The sequence below is a fragment of the Myotis davidii genome, unplaced genomic scaffold (genome assembly GCF_000327345.1).
Source record: "Myotis davidii unplaced genomic scaffold, ASM32734v1 scaffold506, whole genome shotgun sequence".
Classification (NCBI taxonomy): domain Eukaryota; kingdom Metazoa; phylum Chordata; class Mammalia; order Chiroptera; family Vespertilionidae; genus Myotis; species Myotis davidii.
The window spans coordinates 501189-506541 of NW_006297140.1; the positions used below are offsets into that span (position 1 = coordinate 501189).

At 41.1% G+C, this 5353-nt stretch overlaps 1 protein-coding gene across 3 annotated transcripts in view; it reads right to left on the reverse strand.

Annotated features, from left to right (window-relative positions):
* Nucleotides 1-5353, reverse strand: part of SLC16A7 (solute carrier family 16 (monocarboxylate transporter), member 7) — a 137878-nt gene that overhangs the window by 105846 nt on the left and 26679 nt on the right. The window contains exon 1 of one of the 3 annotated variants that reach the window (XM_006772734.2): nt 391-514. The exons of the other annotated variants lie outside the window; for them this stretch is intronic. The gene's annotated coding sequence lies outside the window, so the exon portion shown is untranslated. Of the gene's footprint in view, nt 1-390; nt 515-5353 lie in introns of those variants that run through there. 3 annotated transcript variants of the gene reach the window in all.

A 5353-nucleotide genomic window follows, 5' to 3' on the forward strand; every position in this document is an offset into this window, starting at 1 on the left:
ATAATAAATAATGGTGAGAGAATATTTTAGCCCCGGGCCTCAGAAAAAGAACTCTGGTGGCATTATACAATTTTCATTAACACTAGCTGAAGGAGTAGTTCTAAAGGGTAGTTTCAATTTCCTAAGTGTCTCAGCAGTAGACTATGTAAAATCACAATAGGCAAGGAACACCTTTTAGTTGAAAGCCATCCTTTTTGCCATGGAATTTATATCTAGTCCTTACAGAAGAGAAAGAGAGAGAAAGAGAGAGAGAGAGAGAGAGAGAGAGAGAGAGAGAGAGAGAGAGATATGCCCACATTTCCATTACTCATTGTATTACATTCAAAAAAATTTTTAAGTAAATAACACTTAAAAGCATTGGAATTTACTTAGTATTTATTGTGTACCTACCAGTGTAAGCTCAGAGCACGCACGTGTATGAGGCCAGCTGCAGCTGTGCCCTGCACAATCAACAAGGCCATTTACAGCCAGCCCTGAAGAACACAGACTTCGGAGTTGGCAGATCTGGAATCAAGTGACCCTAACCATGTGACTGTGAGCAAGTTAATGAACCTCGCTTAATACAGTTTGCATATGCATAAAATAAGGGTAATAATATCAACCACCACCAAGGGTTATTGAGCAATAAATGCAAATGAAACACATAAGACACTCCCTGCCAGAAGTTAGTGAGCTATGAAACTTAACTGTTTAATTTGTTATTATTACCACCATGTACCAGCCTTTGTATTAAGTGCCGGAGGGTGGGGGGGAATGCTGAATATGAGACACCTGTAACTTTAGAGATTAAACTCTATTGCTAAATATTAAGAAACCATATCATTCTTATTTAACTGTTACCATGAAAATGGACATCTACAATATGATGATGTAGCTTTCTCATCTCCTACTAACTGATATCATCAGTAGTCCACTAAGGCCTGATGTATCTGTAGTCTTGTGGCAGCCACACTGTACAAATTGTAGTTCCCCAAGTGCCACGGCTCCCCCAAAACCCAAGAAAATAGACTAGAGTAGGGTGGGGGTAGAACCGATAACAGCAAATATGAATAGTACAATGAAGTATTAACCAAGAAGACTGTCTAATTTTGTAAAAGGCAAATCAAGTGCAAGACCATCGTAGTGTTTTTTAGCATTTATGTAAGGACCAAGAAAATGCATTTTGAAATCTTGTCCTTTCCACCCCAAGGTTGACAGCAGAATTATTATTCTTCAATGCTACCAAGGAAGACCTAGAAGTCAGGAATATTATTGACAGCAGAATGGATTCCTCACCTTGAGGGAACTTTCATACAAACTCTTGTCTCTTCCCAATGCCCATCAGCCCATTAATCACAACAGTTTCTTTCCACAGATCTCTCTTCAAACTCTTACTCCCCAAGTATGTCTCAGCCGCTCACACGTTGCCTAAAATAGAGTTGTATTTAGTTATTACCTTGAGTGAGCGCAAAATAGGTCCCAAAGTATACCTATATTTAGTGGCTACCTGGGTAAAAAAGAAACGTTACAGTGAGGGCTGCTTCTCAGAAATAAATATGCCCAGTTATTCTAGTTACACTGTAGTGGTTCTTACGGGGGCATTGGGGTTGGCGGAGGGGGGGCGGGGGGAGGTTGTTCCTCAGGGCATACTTGGATTTGTTTAGAGATACATTTGTTGTCACAGTTGGGAAGATGCTACTAACTTTTGGAGAATATAGGCTGTGCCTAGACTCTGGTTAATCAAGGTAGGGCTTAGGGCTCATAATTTAAGAAGGCATTCACTCACCCTTGGGATAATGCCAATGCAAGATGAAAATGTCCATGACCCTGAAAATGAGGGCCTCCTTACAATACTGTGCCCTAGCTGCCTCCCTGGCCTCACGCTAGTCCTGATCCTGGTTAGCGGCCAGGGATGCAGCTAAACATCCCCACAAAAGAAATTATCCAGTTCAAGATGTCAAAAAGGCTGAGGTTGGGAAACCCAGGCTAGTTCAGAGAATCTAAAGAAAAGCTGGGTTGGAAACTTCTGACTCCTACCCTTTCCACTGAAAGGTACAAATTTAAAATCACAGGCATGTTAAATGTGCCTAAAGGTGAAATAATACCACATTCTAGCATTTAGGTTTAACCTGTTCTATCCCTATTAAACATACATAGCCGACAGTGGAGTTAAATTAATCTGACCCTCTTTCCTGGCCTCTGTGCACAGGCCCCAGTCTTTCCTCTGCTGGTGTCACTCACGCATCTCACCTCCCTTTAAGGTCCAGATGCAAAGATACCTTCTAGTTGACATCTTCCCATCAAAATGTGGCCCCTTCCTTCTCAGACTTCTTTCTTTCCCTCATGGTCCTTATTGCACACGTCATCTATTTACTTATTTAACTCACCCCATCCCCACTCCCCAACACAAACATGCACACAAATACACAATACTGATTTAGCTTCCTAGGGCCATCGGCCAGGTTTTCTTTACTGATTTCAGAGAGAGAGGAAGGGAGAGGAAGAGAAACACTGATTGGATGCCTCCTGCATGTCCCCTACTGGGGATCGAGCCCCCAGCCCGGGTATGTGCCCTGACCAGGAAAGGAACTGGCAACCTCTCCATGCATAGGAGGACGCTCAAGCGAGCCACACCAGTAAGACTCAGGCTTTCTTTATATTTACTTTCCCAACCACCTGAATGTAGAACAGTGCTTTGAACATGTAAAGTACTCAATGTGTTTTAAATAGGTCAGTGAAGCAAGTATCCTATATAATAAAAGCCCAATATGCTAAGTGTCTGGTCATCGGGTCGTCCGTTCAACCAATCAAAGCAAAGTAATATGTTAATGATAGGCTAAGGCCACTCAACTGCTCGCTATGATGTGCACTGACCAACAGGGGACAGGCAGTCGACCAGTTACTGTGACGTGCACTGACCACCAGGGGGCAGATGCTGTGGTAAGTAGGTTAGCTTGCTGCTGGGGTCTGGCCATGCCCTGGAGACCTCTTGCAGTCCTTCCCCAGCTGGTCAATTTCCTGCATCCCTCCTCAGTCCCGATCATGCGCTGGTGGGGGCCCTCAGCCTGGCTCCACAAGCCAGCCTAATGGCTGGCAAGAAAAGTTGTGGTGGTGGGAGCCTCTCCTGTCTCTGCAGCAGTGCTAAGGATGTCCCCCGAGGGCTCTCAGGCTGTGAGAGGGCACAGGCCGTGCTGAGGGACTCCCCCAGTGCACGAATTTCATGCACTGGGCCTCTACTACATGATAACACATAACAGACAGCATGAACCATAATATTTCCTGGTGGCTATCTAAATCTAAATATAACATTGGATTATTAGGCCTGGTACCAATTTTTTTTTTTTTCCTGGCAGATGTTTCCATCTATTTCAAGTCTGATATCCCAGAATTCTTGAGGTTTATCTTCCGCAGGTAACTAACTTGACATTTTGCTATAAATAAAAGTAAAAAATTGGATGTATTTTCCCCCAAAAGACCTATTCTAACAGCAAAATATCTTTGAGCCTAAATTCAAGAAGCTATGAGCCTAAAGAAGAAAATAAATCTAATTCCTAATAACAGTTGAAGAAGCAGCTTTGTAGTATGTCAAACTCTTCAGGAAGCCAAATAGATGCAGCCTGAAAGCACATTTCCATTAATCTCTATCTCACCCTTGACCTTAAAACTATTCTGAAACGTTTCTAATTTTGAATTTAACCAAGAATAAATTACAACAATCTGTCATTAATATCCATCTATAATACGACTCCTTTTAAAAGAGAAAACAAAATCCTTATACAAATTTTCCAGCTAATTTGTCCTTGAAACAAATATATCTTATGTTTCTAATATGTAACTTGAAAAAGGAAACTGAAGTCTTTCCCCCTATGGACACTATGAAACTACTGATTTTAATCACTTAATCTTCTTATCAGAGAACCTGCTTAACCTTTAACTAGTACCTGGAAAGATTAAATACTACTGGTAATCTTACAAGTTTATTATGAAACAGCTATTGTCAACAAATAACTCTGCTGAAAATTAAATGCATATATAGTCCATGATAACTTTCAAAACTTGAGGTCACAAAGTTACTGTGTTAGTTTTTCTTGGGGTGCTGTTTGATTCTGTGACAAATAAGAATCATTTTAATTGTTTGGCCCATAGCCATTAGTTGGGAGAAAGGAGCTGACTCATTCTGAGCACCCAGTATGAGGCAAGTAATTTCCATGGTTGCTTCATTCAACACTTGTAAAATCCCTGCTTCATTTAACACTTGTAAAATCCCACCTTTTGCAAAAGAAGTGGCCTCATGAGGTTTAGCAAGTTGCCCACTGGTATACAGTGCTTCTGCAAATATGATCATCCAGCTGTCAAACTACTACTATCCACAAAATGTCCCAGATTCTATGTAACCTATGACAGGCAGAAAACATGTTCCTATTTTAAGAGTGTTCTACTAGTGGACTAATATATGCAACTTGATTTTAAACTATAATCATGTTCAAGGTCAATCAAGGACTGTGAGCTTCCCAAAGAGGAAATGCACCACACCAAAGAGAGTGACCAAAACAGGAGGCCATCACTGTGCTGGGTTTTCAGTGGTGTACACAAACAGGGTGTGCACAAAGAGAAGGGAGGGAGAGTTGGGAGGTATCACAGTTCCCACAATGCTAATCCAGTTCTCACTCCTCTGTGCCTTGTTCCAACTGATGATTTTGGCTTACTTGTATAAGGCACTTTAGTGCCTCTTATGTAGCATAAAAAGATGTAAACGTGTTTGTCTTTTTCAAAAAAGTTTACATGCAATACATAAAAAATTTAAAAAGCAAAATAATACATAAGTTCCAAAATTATTATCCAATCAGAGAGTGCTAGGAAAATTCAAAGGAATCCCTAACCGGTTTGGCTCAGTGGATAGAGTGTCAGCCTGCGGACTCAAGGGTCCCAAGTTCGATTCTGGTCAAGAGTATGTACCTTGGTTGTGGGCACATCCCCAGTAGGGAGTGTGCAGGAGGCAGCTGATTGATGTTTCTCTCCTATTGACGTTTCTAACTCTCTAGGTCATCAAGACTGACATTGTTAAAAGGGATGGGATTTGAGCTGCCTTTGAAGGACAAGCTACATACCAATAGGTACAGACTACAGAAAAATATACTAAATTGAGAGATCAAAAGTTTGGATACAGAAAGGCACATAGCATATTTGGGGAATGAGCTAAAAATGAAATTTAAGACACAGAGGCACACATTCTTAAAGGCTCTGTAGCAGAAGATTTTTATAGCAATGACATAAATATTGCCACCCAATTCAACTAAAAAGTTGCTGTTGCCGAAACCGGTTTGGCTCAGTGGATAGAGCGTTATGAGTAGATCATTTTTGTATTTTGATGTAT